The 15455-nt window shown below is 36.8% G+C and overlaps 1 protein-coding gene across 5 annotated transcripts in view; it reads left to right on the top strand.

The window, feature by feature from the left end:
- The window catches only part of LOC129243748 (NAD kinase), an 81407-nt gene that overhangs the window by 12563 nt on the left and 53389 nt on the right, over positions 1-15455 (top strand). The window contains exon 1 of one of the 5 annotated variants that reach the window (XM_054881012.1): positions 13667-14216. The exons of 2 other annotated variants lie outside the window; for them this stretch is intronic. The gene's annotated coding sequence lies outside the window, so the exon portion shown is untranslated. Of the gene's footprint in view, positions 1-13666; positions 14217-14541; positions 14594-15455 lie in introns of those variants that run through there. 2 more of the 5 variants (XM_054881013.1, XM_054881014.1) reach the window with 2 other exon arrangements.

Below are 15455 nucleotides of genomic sequence, written 5' to 3' on the forward strand. Positions count from 1 at the left end.
CGCTGAATGCTACGGTCAGATATTTTCAGTTCATTCGCCATTTTATTGGCACTTCGTCGGGGATCTCGCCCAAGTCGCTTCTTCATTTTTTGAACCATTTCACGTGACGTTGCAGTCTTTTAATGTCCACCTCCATGACGTTCGCGATGCTACCGGTATCATTGTAACGAGATGGTGCGATAAACAAAAACTTTATTTACTTTAAGGTGCTCAAGCTCAAGAAGTATCGCTGGTTGTGATTTTCCAGCCAAATATAATGTAATCACACAATCACGTTTGAAATCCATTACAGATTTTATTTTTTCGCATTTACTCTCGGCAAAATGCTTCTGTGCGCTCGTAAACAATACTCTGGCCTGTCATTTTGCCAACCAACAGACAGCTAATGCCTGTGCATCAGCTGCGCGAGCAGTCTGAAGTTGGTTACACTTTGAATGCCGGACCCTGTAGAAAGCTCATACACATAAGTACAAACAGCTACGGTCAACTAATTCACAACGACATGCAAGTAGTTCATTCTGTTAGCGCATGTTAAGTTTTACAAATAAATCATATTTCACATAAATACCAAAATTTTCGTATCAATGGCCGCTAATTCGGAAAATTTGTTAAAAATAGTGCGAGAATCAGTCGGTCTTGTAATTAGCCGCGCGCATATAATTTACCAATTTAATGGTGTACACAAATTACTATAACGAGCATTTTCGCACAAATTTTCTATTTTATACCGTTTCGTAACCTGATATACCAAAGCGTTAGAAAACATCACTAGGCTTGTCATAAAATGTTGCTACTCGCACAAGGGTTGGATGCAAGCGGATACAGAAGAGATGGGTAGCGTCGTGCAGTCCCCCGACACAAGTCGGAGCCTAGTCCAGCGACGTTTTCAACCTGTTACACTATGAAGTCTTTAGTTGTTGTTGTAGTTCAATCAGTGCCCTTCGTTTAGCAGTACTACCTCCTCCATGTCAAATGTTTAGAATGAATATCATTAGTATGAGCATGACCATTTTTTCAATTATTTTATTTTAAGTTTAGTCCAACAACATATTTTCATGTAATCCCCATGCAAAGCTGAAAGCACACGACAGAATAATCGCTTCGACCACCCTATTGTTTACCGTAACCTTATCTAATACAGAACATGTGCTGAACAGACTCAAATTAAATGATACAACTGCCGTGCGTTGTCTTTCAACTGATAACGTTCGAATAACAATCACAAAAATAAACATTCTGAACAAGAGTCTCTACGTTTCATCTCATATTAATTTACATAGTTGTCATTCTTGTTATCAGAAGTTATTAATTAAAACCTATAATACACTTGTGTTGACAATAATAGCAGCGCGGCATATCGTAGAGTTTGGATATTTGTTTATTTATTTATTTTTTTTTAATATTAATAATTAATAACATAATCAATATTAGTGAAGATATGATGTGCTTATTATTTTGACCATGAGTGTATCTACATACTACGTTGATCAAATAGTTCCCGGAACAATCGCCAGGTGACGCTCTAAATCAACTGATTTGAGTTCTGTTTTTTTCTTTTTTTTTTTTGTTAGGTTGCCACATCTGTGATTAATATTCCCACCAAAATTGTATGGCTATACTTGGCCATTCCTTAGCATTTCTGAAAGTTGCGCCGTCTTGCGTAAATTTACCCCTGCATCTGTTTTCGATTTGTTACAGTTTTAAAAATGAATTTGAATTTGCAACATCGAATTGTTATTGAATTTTGCGTTAAAAACGGATTCAATGATGGAAAACCTTAGAAATGTTGAGTAACTGTTTTAGCACTGATACTCTAAAGAAAACAGCCGTTTATGAGTGGCATGCACACTTCAGAAGAGATCGTGAGCCCATCGAAAATGACGAAACTAGTGGCTGGCCGTCGAAATCGAAAACTGATGAAAACATCAATAAAGTGAAAGAAAAGTTGATCGATTATCGCAAATTAACCATCAGTGTGCAGACAGAGGACTTGAACATTGCTTATGCATCCGTTCAGGACATTGTAGTTAATCATTTGGCTTTGCGCCATGCTGCTGCAAAGCAAGTCCCTAAGGAACTGAATTCCATGCACGCCTAAGGCATGGTTTTCAAGGCTCAATGCGATCCAACGTTCATCAAACGCATCATTACTGGAGACGTGGAAGCGTGGATTTATTTATAAGGACGACACGCAATCCAGGCATTAAGCGAGTGAGTGGGGAGCTCTAATGGAGTGGAGAGCGTTATGAGACGATGATATGAAGCAATTCGCACAGAAAGGATTTATGGGGAAAGAACTCGTGGATTTTGTACCATGATAACGTACCGTCGCACAGTGCCACACATCCGTGGATTTTTGACTAAAAACGAAACGAATACTATCCAAAAACTAGCTAATTCACCACCCCTGAGATTATTTTCTGCTTGATCGATTGAAAAAACCAGTACCGTGTTCCTCGCGTTTTAACAGCCGAAAAAAAGTAAAGGAAAAATCGAAGACGCCTCTGATGGCTATAGATGCTTTCCATTTAAATTCAACCGGCCTATTCGGGTCATGTTCTTCGATTTCGATGTAACTTAAATATGTTGCTCTCTGGTCAAAATAATGAGACACGTATTTTTTTGTTCGCCCGAAAAAATTTTTTTTCAAGAGTTATCGGCAATTTTGTTTTTCGCCTCAAACTCGATTTTTTTTAATTATATAAGAAAATTTTTTTTTTAAATGCCCATAACTTAGTCAAAAATGAACCGATTTTAATAATTTTGGGTTCAAAATGATCGTAATTACATACACAAGCGACTTCATGTAGAAACAATTGCAAAAAAGTAGTTGAAATTTTTTTATTTAGCAAAAAAGAAAAAAAATTGAAATTTTTTCGAAATTCAATATTTCAAAAAGTGTATTTTTTTTTTTTTATAACTTTTTCCAAATCAAAAGGACATCTCAAACTTTAATTGAGCTGCATGCCTAGTAGCTAAAATGAGTTGTTTTTGAGTAATGAATTTTTGAGTAAACACCCTGTTTCGCACTTTTTGTTTTTTGCAAAAGAAAAAATTTTCAACTACTTTTTGCAACTATTTCTCCATGAAATCGCTTATGTAAGTAATTACGATTATTTTGAACCCAGAATCATTCAAATCGGCTTATTTTTGACTAAGCTATGAGCAATTAAAAAAAAATTTCTTATATAGATTCTTTCCATTTCAATTCAAAAGGGCTTTTCGGGACATGTTCTTCGATTTCGATGTAACTCAAATATGTTGCTCTCTGGTCAAAATAATGAGACACGTATTTTTTTTTTCGCCCAAAAAAAATTTTTTTCTAGCTTTATCGGCAATTTTGTTTTTCGGCTCAAAATCGATTTTTTTTAATAATATAAGATTTTTTTTTTTTTAAATGCTCATAACTTAGTCAAAAATGAACTGATTTTAATAATTTTGGGTTCAAAATGATCGTCATTACTTACACGAGCGATTTCATATAGAAATAGTTGCAAAAAAGTAGTTGAAAATTTTTTATTTTGCGAAAAACAAAAAGTGCGAAACAGGGTGTTTACTCAAAAATTCATTACTCAAAAACAACTCATTTTAGCTACTAGGCATGCAGCTCAATTAAAGTTTGAGATGTCCTTTTGATTTGGAAAAAGTTATAAAAAAAAAAAAATACACTTTTTGAAATATTGAATTTCGAAAAAATTTCAATTTTTTTTCTTTTTTGCTAAATAAAAAAATTTCAACTACTTTTTTGCAATTGTTTCTACATGAAGTCGCTTGTGTATGTAATTACGATCATTTTGAACCCAAAATTATTAAAATCGGTTCATTTTTGACTAAGTTATGGGCATTTAAAAAAAAAATTTTCTTATATAATTAAAAAAAATCGAGTTTGAGGCGAAAAACAAAATTGCCGATAACTCTTGAAAAAAAATTTTTTCGGGCGAACAAAAAAATACGTGTCTCATTATTTTGACCAGAGAGCAACATATTTAAGTTACATCGAAATCGAAGAACATGACCCGAATAGCCCGGTTGAATTTAAATGGAAAGCATCTATAGCGAAAATAGAGTTCTAAAAATGTATCAAAACCTGGTTGAAATGTTGGCAGTAAAGTGGGTTGTGGTTGATGGGAAGTACTTGGAAGGCGATAATATCACTTGCGAGGAATAGACTTGTATTTTGAATTTTCTGCTTCGAATCTGATGGCTTGTGTTTTCTCTTCCACTGCTCTTACAGGCTCCGCGGAAAGCCTCTTTCTTGTAGAAATAAATAGAGTTCTAGAAATGTATCAAAAGCTGGTTGAAATGCTGGCAGTAAATGGGTTGCGGTTGATGGGAAGTACTTGGAAGGCGATAATATCACTTTCGAGGAATAGACTTGTATTTTGAATTTTCTGATATACAGATTACAGATATTGAAGTGGAAAGCTGACCTGGGAACGCTTAAACTTTATTTCAATAAATAACAATTTCGTTTTTGCAGTATGCCCAATGACCGACACTTCGTTCCCACGACAGTCGGTTCTACGTTACCGGAACGTCCCGGATTTATATTCGGCCAAACACTGTCACTTCAGCAGCATTCCCCATATATACTTGTATTTATGGGGAATGTTTATGCTGCTACAACAACAACAACAACCGACACTTCGACCTAAAAGATCATTTGAGTTCTATTTCAATAAATAAGTTGAAGCAATGGTTTAACCAGGTTTCATTTAAAATGTATTAACAATTCGGGCTCTTTAACGAAACAGTTAATATTTTTTCGGGGAATAAAAAAATCCAAAAATAAAAAATAAAAAAAATACCGGCAATGCGAATGATGGCTTTGGTTGTGCGGAAGCGAGAAATGTGGTATTCGAAAGGAAGGATTCACGCTAAAAAGCTGGAGGTCGTTGCTGTTAGCTCCATCATTTTATAGCCACACACGCAAGGCGATTCTTTTACAGGTGTTATCAGTTGACCAACTAATTTGTTTTCTTTCTTTCGCCATGATGACAGCACAAAATGAAATGACGAAAAACCGTTCCATTCGCACTATCGTCATATGTTTCTATTGGGTTGGGGAATAAGTTCATAGTGGTTTTATATTTTCCTTTATTTTACAATGATTTGTTTGCTGTTTGGCAAAGGGTAAGTAAGTATTCATTCTTTCTGTCGAAAGAAAGTCGCCTTCAAATTTATTCTCAGCCTCTCGCCAGCTATCGAGCAACACGTGGTCATAAATAGCGCTTTTTGTACTGTATCGTAACGGGAGATGAGAAATGAAGCGAAGAAAGGAGTGGGTGGCTCCAGGAGATACGCCAAAGTCGAGAGTCGAGCCGAATCTTCATCCAAAGAAGATCATGATATGTGTTTTTATTGAGACTGGGAGGGCATGGTGCACTGGGAAATACACGAAAAGAGCGCCACGCTCAGCAAGGAGCTCTACATTGCGTGAATGAGGCCATATGACTAAAAAAAACCTGACCGATATGGTCTAACTATACTTCTTCAGGACAACACCGGGACCCATGCTACACAAGCCGTCAAAGCCGCACTCCAAGAGCTCAAATGGGAGAGGTGGGGTACGGTACAGTAGACAAGGCTAGTTTACTGGGGCGGCAGTCCTTGGTCGGGAAAAACCCGATAACGTAGAATCAGCTGCCATGGGAGCCTGAGCCGCCTCCCAGCCACGTCAGGAGGTACCTCCTCAATTACGCGTAAGATATTCAGGACCAAACAGACCGACAAATACTGGATCGGACAGTGTACAGATAGACAATTAACGACATTCATTGGGAAACTCTTACCACCTTCTTAAGCTCCCGACCCCCGAATGAGGTCATCGGAGTCCAACCACTACCCATTGCAGCCGAAAAGCTCCAACTTCCCCGAGAGTCCCGCGTAACTTTGCACAATTACGTTCTGGATAATGTAGTAGGTTAAACTCCTACCTATCCAGAATTGACCCCGACATACTAAACATACATATGTCCGGCATGTGAAGGCACCCCGCATGACACTAACCACTTTTTCACAGGCAAAGTTACTGCTACAAAAACAACAAGCGCGAATGGGAGGTTCTTCAGCATTCTTTGGACCTTGTACCGACAGATTACCACCTTTTCCGCTCCCTGTTAAAACATATGAAGGGCGTTACCTTCAATAACAAAGAGGTCCTTAAAAACTGGCTCAACAACTTCTTTGACACCAGACCAGGCAGTTTTTGGCGAAACGGCATTAACAAATGAGTTGAAAGGTGGGAAGAGTTTGTAAACAGCAGCGGCGAATATATAATTGATTAATTTATTGATATAATTATTGTTTTTTTTTTTTTGTTTAAATGAAAGTCTTATTCCGCAACCCAATAGCTTGAAATGCATGTCGGTTGTTTAACGCAGTTGGTCCTTTTCTTTCATCTTGACATTCCAAAGTACAAAACGTTGTTGTTGGTCTAGTGCCATCACCTTTAATTAATACTCAATGCTCTCGCGCGCCATAAAAGGTTTTCCGCATTCACTTATTTTTCGGAAGACAGTGCACGCGTGAAAACTAGCACTTCTTGTGTGGTGTCGGTGCTAGCGGCGGCCAACGGTCAATACATCATATATGTACATATGGATCAATAATAAGCGAGTGAAATAATATTTGCAGTAACAACAGCGATTGTAGCGAATTTGAATACAACAAAAACAATAATAAAGCAATAGCAACACATGACCAAGGAATATTAAAAGTCAAAGCTGCTTATCAGTAACAGAATGTGTATACATATATATATGTATATAGATATATATATATATGTGTGTGTATGTATGTTCCTATTTGAAAACGAAAAAATCAAACAATGTAATGAAATTAAATGTGAATTAAAGAGCGCAAAAAGTCAATAAGTATGCAGCAATTTATTTTCTTATTTCACAACAACAGCGCTTGTCGGTGCAAAACTCGCCATCGCTTCAGCGCTGAAAAACGTGATCGCGCGGTATTGCCTTTGTGAACAAAAATCGTATATAGCTACGATTACTTACATATGTACATACGTATGTACATGGGTGTGTGCATATTGAAAAGTAAAAAATCTATAATTTTGCAATCAAAAAATATTTACATAAGTACATGGCATGCATATGCTTGTCGTCAGTGTGTGTGCATATGTGAAAGTTGACTGCAAAAACAAAGCACTAATCTGCTAGGGAGAGCTATAAACTAAAAAACAAAAAAAAAAAATAAGTAAAATAAAAATGGAAATCATCAAAGTTGAGTGTAATACAAATGATAGTTAAAACAAAAGCAGATTGTAAATAATTCTCGTCTTGATTGTGCATGCAACACTGCACTTTGAATTCCGCAAGTAATTGTCATAGTCAGGCGGTCATTGTCGAGCGCTCGTTCGCTGCAGCGCTAGTCCTACGCTATCCCCGCATCTTTGTGTTGAGTAATCGAACAGCGCTGCTGCTTACTAGCGCTTGTGCTTACTGTTAAGCTTTTTAATTATCGCTTATAGATATGCAAGTGCGACATGCGCTTCACGTTTTCATTGCGCGCCTTTGCTGTCAGCCAACCATCCAACATTCTAAGACGATTGCACATGGAATGTTAAACCGTTCAGAATCTTTCCTACTATTGTGCATGCGCCAAACCTAATCATTGGCAATTTATTTGCTACCCGTTTTTTCACCTTAATGGGTTATATACAGTTAGAAATTTAAAAAAATCGATTTTTTTTTTCTTAATGTACATAGTACATATATTTAAGAATACACACCGAAAATTTAATATCGTTCCAGTGAATATTTTCGAAGTTATACGCAAATTTGAAAAGGCGTTTCAGAGTGCTTAAAAGTACAAGGCAAACTTTAAACGCGTTTTTCTCAAAATGGTGTTTTCAAAGTCGGTGACCAACATTACTCGAAAACGGCTAAACCGATTAGTCTCAAATTTTAACACGAGCTTCTTAAATATATTTTATATATTTATTTTTTTGGAATTAATCGAAGATTTTTTCCCAGCGATAAACTTTTTTTATAAACAATTTAAGGCTGAAATTTTGGTGAAAAATCGATTTTTTTTTTTTGAGAAACCGCCATTTTGTCAAAAAAAATTATTTTGCTTATTCCTTCGATTAATCACTAGATTTAACATCAATTTAACGAAATCTGTTTGGTTTTCTAATTTCAGAGGATCCTGTTCAGAGATATAGTGGTCACCAAATAAATATTTTTACTAATACTAAGTCTTAAAATACAGTTAAAAGATAACATAATATGTGCACAAATTTTTAGATCAATAAATTTAAAAATTTTCTCAGCAAAAATTCTCGAAAATTCGCTTTTACGGACTTCTAACTGTATATAATCCCTTAATCAAATTATCTAATGCCAGTTAGTGGTAAATGCAGTGATCGTGGCTGCTGTCGGCGCATTTTGCTTGTATTGATGCGAAGGCATCACGTCTCGATGGAATTGCAAGCTGCTCGCGCTAAAAGCAGTGGATCATTATAGACAAGTTGAAGCGCAATTTAGTACCGTTGCTCTTCTTACCCCTCCCCTTTTTGTGGTGCGCATTTGAATGTTACTCGTATAACGTTACTGTCAACAGGCATCGCCAAGCTAACCCCGCATTAGGTGTTGGCATATATTCTACTTGGTGAGACCAACACTTCAATTAAATTGTGCAGTTTAAAGTGTACAGCCTGAACAGCTGTCGCCCCACATCCACCCACCCACCCACTCGGCTACCAATTTGGAGCGTTCGTCGCATATCGTGCATCAGCCAGCACGCACACACACACACAGCAGCGCCCAACAGCCGTTTTCCGTACATTTGTGATTGACAGCTCAGCAGCCTCCGCGCACCATAGGCGACACATCACTTCGTCTTACTACTTGGAAATTCGCCCTCGCCGCTTCGCATCAGCTTTCAATTCCATCACTAACTGAGTGGCCGCTGGCTGCCTATTTGTATGCTTGGCATTCGTAAGTGCAACCACTTACTATTTTTATTATTTTCTTTTCACAAGCAATAAGCATACATTTCTATTTTTAATATTTTTATTTTCACAACAACCACTTAACTGCTTAACACTTAAATGTGTTTAGTAAAAAATACATACTATTAATAAAAAATTACAAAAACAAAAAAAAAACATACCATTTATGATGAAAGCGCAACTTTTGTTGCATAAGTGCCGCGCGATTAGCATCAATATTGGCTTAATTAGTGGCTTGTGGCCGTCGGGCGATTGGCGGCTGGTCCGCCTGAGGCCTGGTTGCTCATCTTCTGCGCATGCGTGCCCTGTACGCGTGAGTTCTTACGCAAAATCATGCGCTCGTGCACATGTCGTACTCTTTTTATTGCTATCGTTGCAGCGCAATTACGTTAAGTGGTTAACAACATCGCTACAGTTGTTTGTATTGGTGTTTATTAAGTTTATGCAAATTTCGCAATCTTACGAATGTTTATGTAACCTTTTTTTATTTAAAAACGACAACAGCATTCACACAGACTGAGTTTAGAAATTATTTTATTTATTTAATTCTTAAATCTTCACTTGATTTCTCAGGCTTGAAATTTCTTATTTCATTTCATACAAATTTGATATTTGTTCTCTAATCGAATAAGTTTCTTTAAGGGGTTACATACGTCCAGCAGCACCAAAAATGTGCTAAAAGAAAAACTTTTCTTAGAAGGGATAATAGAAATAACAATAAAAAAATTATATAGATTGTTTTTTAGTGCTTAAACTTTATAAAAAATTTATTTTAATATTTTTTCTTTACAAAAATTAGTATATAATAATCACGTGACCCAGAGTACAATGAAAAAAAAATTGCTCCACGGTCTGCAGCATTTCTCCTTAAAATGTTGATGGATCTGTAAAAAGTAAAAAAATTCTTATAAAATAAAGTTGTAGTTATAGCGACAGACTATATCCGGATTTTTGAATTTCGAAAAATTTTGCAATTTGCGGCATTTAAAAAAAGAATGCGTTTTAGGTCATAAATGTGATACTTTAATTCTGTTTATAAATTTTTTTAATAAAAATATCAAAAATAAACTCTATAGAGAAAACACTTTCGAATATTTTAGGAAAAAACCGCATCAAAAAATATTAAAAACTGTACGAGTTATCATGCAGACCGTGCCGGAAAAAGTAGTTTCGAGTTTAAAGTTTGAAGTACAGGAGCGCGCGGACCGCTCTCTACCTAGTCATTGGGCTGTAGAAGCTATAATATTGGGAGTTTCCGCATGAAAATTTCACAGTATATTCTCAAGATACTATACTTTCGACATACTACGTATGTATGTAACCCCATAATGGAAAGAAAGATTAATTCGTTGGATGAAAAATGCATGTTTTTAGAAAGGCATATTTTTTTGGCGATATAGAGAGTGTAAGTTCATTTATTCCTATATAAAAACTAAACATAAACAAAAAATATTTGCCCAAGTGTTGATTCAAAAATATTGAAAAATGAGCGAGTGACAGTGAATCTCTGGAGGCGCCTTGAAAAAAAGTTGTTTTGCGGTGTACATCATAACTCGCAACAGAATCATCTAAAATTAAAGAAAAATCAAAATGCATTTGTTAAATAGATGTTTCTCGAGGTCTAGCTGGCAGGATTGTTTTTTTTTTTTAATTTTGAAACTTTTTTTTGCACTTGAAAAAAAAAAAACGATTTTCTTTGAGAAAATCGGCTAATTTGTCATTGAGAGATAAATAATTATAAAAAACAATGCTGAACAAAATCGGCTGATTTGTTATTGAAAAACAAAACAATTATTAAAAAAAGGGTTAAAAAACAATAAATAAAAACAGTAAAAAAATAAAAAGAAAAATAATAAAAAAAAATAAAAAAATGCAAAAAATATTTAAAAAAATAAAAAAATGGGGGAAAAAATATTAAAAAAAAAATATATAAAATATGGCCCAGAAATACCTCATGAATTACGTGTGTGCTGAGTGAAATTTCAATTTCGATTAGTCCAGGAAAAGTTTCAAAGTTTCAGAAAAACGCTACAAACCCCTAGCCTAGAGCAACGGACGCTCAAATACCCATAACTTCATCAAATTTGCTGCGATATTAAGTTATGGCATACATGAATTTCCAAAGAACGAGTTTCAGCAAAACGCTTTAAAGTATAGTAAAATACACATAACTTCGTTTTACTGCGAATTAATTGAAATTTTGGCACAACACTCTTAAGATATTATGCATTCAATTACATATCATCGACATCTCGAAATTCTGACAACCACCAGCGGGTCTTTTCTTGCCCTCATATACTGATGACTGTACGCTAATGGCATCCGGCAATAACACTGATGATTTGTGTTCCAAAGTAAGTGGTTCCCTCGCTGAGCATTTTCATTTCCGCACTGCCAGGAGCCTGAAACTGTAGCCCACGAAGGCAATGCCTACCTTATTCACAATAGGTCGATAATGCACCAAAACTGTGTTACCTTCGATGAGCTATTCTTCTTAACTCCTGTCTCGCTTTAATCATGAAAAAGTACAGAGTTTGGAAAAAAGTTCCCAAATCGCAAGCCAATTCACTTGATACAAAGAGCAAGAAACGCTGTAAGCAACATACAAAGCGATTGGTCACCAGACACAAATAAAAACAGTGCTAAAGCCACGTATCTATCAGAACTCCACGCTTATGACAGCCACTGGAAGTGTTCGGTTCTCGCTCGAATCCCACCGAGCGGGGTATAAAAGCCACGTTAACCCCTTGCCGTGCTTTAACGAGTCTGACTCGTGATGAACATTTTGGTCCAAACATGAATATGACGAGCCAGACTCGTGAATAGATCGTCGGTCCAAACGTAAATATCACGAGCTGAGGTCGTGTACATATAGTCGGATCAAACATAAACATCTCAAGCCTGGGTCGTTATTGAATGTTAGTTTCTATCTGTACACCACCAGAGTTAGTCACGAGTCTCATAATTCCTGTTACAAAGTAGTTTATATTACTTCGATCTGTTTACCACGCGTTGACGCGTAACACTTGGGCCTGAGTTGCGTCGAGTTAAATGGCACGGCAAGGGTTAAAAAGCAAAATGTCTAATGTGCTCCGTAATCAATTTATGTTCGGTTGCTATCGCAGGGATCACCCCACTAAACTGCTGCTGAAAGCTGATTTGAGTGTAATCTTAAGGTCCATTTCATTACATAAATTTATCCATGGATTTGAAGTGGGATGCTTGATTTCCCATTGCTTGCTAGAAGTCTGTGAACCCATGCAGTTCGTTATCTAGTTCGTAGATCAGAGCTTTTGTTATTTAAAGCTATGCTCGCAGGAAAAATTTGCAGTTTGCGCTAAGCTCTAACGCCTGATCAAATTGATTTGCTCGACATTGACTGCATTGAGTCTATTGTATGAAAAATATGAGCCTCCTATCAAAAAGTGATAGAGCTTTATCAGTTTAACTTAAGATATAACAAATTTAACATTTTCAAGATATTTGAGCTTGTTGATGAAAAGCTGTGTAAAAAGTTGAAGAGCGAACTGACCTGCACGAAAGCTTCCTCTCGTACACCCAACTCTATAACTGTCGTAGCTCTGCGATAGAAAAAAGCGTACGTTACTTAAAAAGCGAAGTGCTTCGAACAATAGACTCCCAAGCAGCATTAATTGTAAATCAAAATGATGAATTCTTGTTTTTCCTGGTATGCTTATGTGCCATGTGCTTGAATACCTAGGCGAAGAGATGTATCAAATGTATGTTGCTGTTGTTGTAGCAGCATAAACATTCCCCGGCATACCGGCTTATCTTACTCCTTGGTGTACTTGAACATCATTTCTGCAGAAAGCTGATGATGAACCACGCTTTCGAACTCCCACTATGCATCGTTTATGTTCACAAACCCTCAACTGTCTCATCTGCCGCAAGAAGTCTTTAATACACTAATAGATTTAGGATCGGAGTTTTATAAGTGCCTTAAACAGTTTCCACCCCTGTTGTAACGAAGCGTAACGCTGGTTGCAGAAGGCTCATACGACGGCATTAACTACAAAAATTAGCAGAATTTTTCGGTTCAGAACTTTTACATTGAATGAAAAAAAACTTGGGTAATATAGCCGAAAACTCGACTGAGTGAACAGGTGCATATGAATTAGCAGATTTTCACGGTTCCAAAGGGAGCTTCTTCTATCTCAATCCCAACCGCTTCAATTTCTGTTTCAGTTACAGCAAAGGCGAACTCGCAGACGCTAAGCATTGGCCCACATTCAATTGTTGTCATAAGTAGGCAAACAAAACTAAAAGCGAATATGAACTCGCACTCGCCTGCTGTTTGCTACCCACTCGCACCGTTTTGTTGTCATCGACACACGTGAGTGCTAAAACGCACACACAAGCAAACTTATTGACATTTATAGACATTATAAGCTTAAAGAGCCGCCAAAACGCCAACGATACTGGCTGCTGCTGCTCTAAGTGGAGCTTAAATGCCGTGTTTCGTATCTGTGCCAGCCTGATCGATGGCTAGATGACAGAGGAGGCTTCGCGGTGTGCTGATTGAGGCGCGTAGCGGCATTATAATCGAACTGGGCAGATTAGCAGCTCTGTAGTTGCAAACAGCTATGACAAAAGCGGCAGCAGTACGAGTAGTAGCGGTAGGTGCACAAAACCGCTCACCACCTGATACAAAACTTTTATTTTCAAGCCATTTCTTATTCAGTCGGTATTCGGACACTCAGCACAACAGTCGTCGCAGGCGTTGTTAGCGTCGTATAGAAAAGTCAGTGGACACCAGCAGAGTCGTCAACGGCAATCGACAATCGACAAACTGAAATCGCGACTCTACTACTAAGCCAATAGTCGCTACAATCGACGGTGAATCGGTCAGTGAGGTGTTGTTGTTTGCTTGTTTTTTTGTTTTTTGTTTTGTATTTAGCCATTGTGCTTGTTGTTACGTTCGCTACGCTGCAGCTCATCAGCCGCATATTCGCGTACGCCGCTCCACGTCGACTCCATTTCGTGGACGTTTGCGATTTTGTTTGGTTTTTATTTCGTCGCCGTCGTTGTCGTGCACTGGTCGAGTTCAGTTTAGCTTTTCCTCAGCACATTCGAACGCCTTTTATGTGCTTTTCGAGCAGTTTAGCGGTTCACTTGTCGTCAGTCGCATTATTGGCCGGACGCGTCGCCTGGCAGTGCTAATCGTTCGTGCGTTCGTTTATTTGCTTGTTCGATCCAATTAAAAAGACGCTGAACAAAATTGGTGCGTTGGTTGTTAGTTTGTAACGAAATTTGTATTTCAGTTTCTTTTGGAATCGGTGAAATTTTTTTTCCTTTTTATATTTTTTTGTTATACCTCAGCCGTTGAGTGGATACATCCATAAGCGCACAAATGCTACTGCCATAGTTGCAAAGCCCATACGTAATCCACGCAAAAACACTCCAAATCGGTGGGACCACCACAGATGTTATCAAATAATTACAAAAACAAAACAAAAAGTGCTATTTGGTTGATAAAGCAGAAACAAAAAAGCAAAAAAAAAAACCAACAAACGTTGAATTGATCGTGTCGCCGCAGCGATAACCAACTTGCGCTGTGTGTGCAAAATCATTTTGGTGTAAATGAACGCAGTTTACTATGTAATTGTTTACTTTTTCAGCTGATTCTTACCAATGTAGGAACATTAAATGCAAATTTCATTAAATTCACCAGTTTATAGCTGGTGGATTATTGCTGAACGGTTGCTGTGTCGTTTGTGTTGTTGCCTCAACATCTTATGTGGGTTGTTTTTTGTTATACTTTTTCCACTTCTTCTTTGTCGCTCTTAATCGTTTTGTAATTAACGCAATGGACGTGCAAGTTTTTCTCTTTTGTTTTTGTTTTCATTTATGTTTTTGGCTTTTCGTTTATTTACATCTTTGTGAGTTTAGTGTTGCACAAAATTAACAGCAGCATTTTTTCAATGCTTGAGACTGATTTTTGTTTTTAACAAACCTTGTGACACATTCAGGCTTAGTTACAAGGTGTGTATGTTTTAGGTTCCAACCGTGCCCGGCACGGCAGAATAACGAAACTGCATAAAAGTAACTTAATTTAGCAAAAATTGTTTTTGTTAAAAAAGTGAGAAGGGTCTTAAAATCGTATAGAATCGTCAAAAGAAGGAAGAAAACTGACACTTATTTGAATCTTTAACGAATGCTCGATTTTTTTTATATGGAGGAAAACATACAACAACATCAGCAGGAAAAATGTCAAAAATCAACGTAAGTTTTAAGCCACTTGAAACTTGCGCTTTATTGTACCAAAATTCAATGATTTTTTTTCACTGATTTTTGATGAAAATGTGTTGAAATTTGCAGAAAATTTGAAACTTGGAGTTTTATATTTTTTGTAATATAGGTAAATACACTATATTTTCATAAAAAATTACTAAAATTAAATAAGAGATAAATAAATTGTCAAAATTTTTCAGTAAGTCCTAGTGCTAGAATTATTTTACGC

Source organism: Anastrepha obliqua, chromosome 4 (assembly GCF_027943255.1).
Source record: "Anastrepha obliqua isolate idAnaObli1 chromosome 4, idAnaObli1_1.0, whole genome shotgun sequence".
NCBI classification, from domain to species: Eukaryota; Metazoa; Arthropoda; class Insecta; order Diptera; family Tephritidae; genus Anastrepha; species Anastrepha obliqua.